Genomic DNA, 501 nt, shown 5'->3' on the forward strand with positions numbered 1-501 from the left:
AAAGGGCCTCGACGAGGACGCCCTGATGGCGGCCTCCCTTGTCTCGGCCTGGCCTAAACCGGCCGAGCCCGTTGCGGATGTGGAGGCGGAGGCAGAATGGTTTCGAGGCGCGATGAGGTCCATATGCGACTTCTCGATGCCCCGGGCCGGGCCTCCGCCACGGCGACCCGTGTACTGGTGGACGCGCGAAATTTCGCAACTCCGGGCGGAGTGCGGAAGGGCGCGTCGCCGTTACTCGCGGTCGCGGCGCCTCCGCATCCGTGACGTGGCGAGGGAGGCAGCGCTGTATGCTGATTATCGTCATGTGACGGTGCAGCTGCAGCGTGCCATCAGGGGGGCCAAGACCCGGGCCTGGGACGACCTCCTCGGCTCTCTACAGAGGGACCCATGGGGGCGCCCTTACCGAATGGTAATGGGCAAGCTCCGCCCATGGGCACCCCCTCTGACGGAGAGCCTTGACCCCCGGCACCTGGAGCGGGTGGTGGATACCCTCTTCCCTTC

Source organism: Habropoda laboriosa, unplaced genomic scaffold (assembly GCF_001263275.1).
Source record: "Habropoda laboriosa isolate 0110345459 unplaced genomic scaffold, ASM126327v1 scaffold5898, whole genome shotgun sequence".
Taxonomy (NCBI): Eukaryota; Metazoa; Arthropoda; class Insecta; order Hymenoptera; family Apidae; genus Habropoda; species Habropoda laboriosa.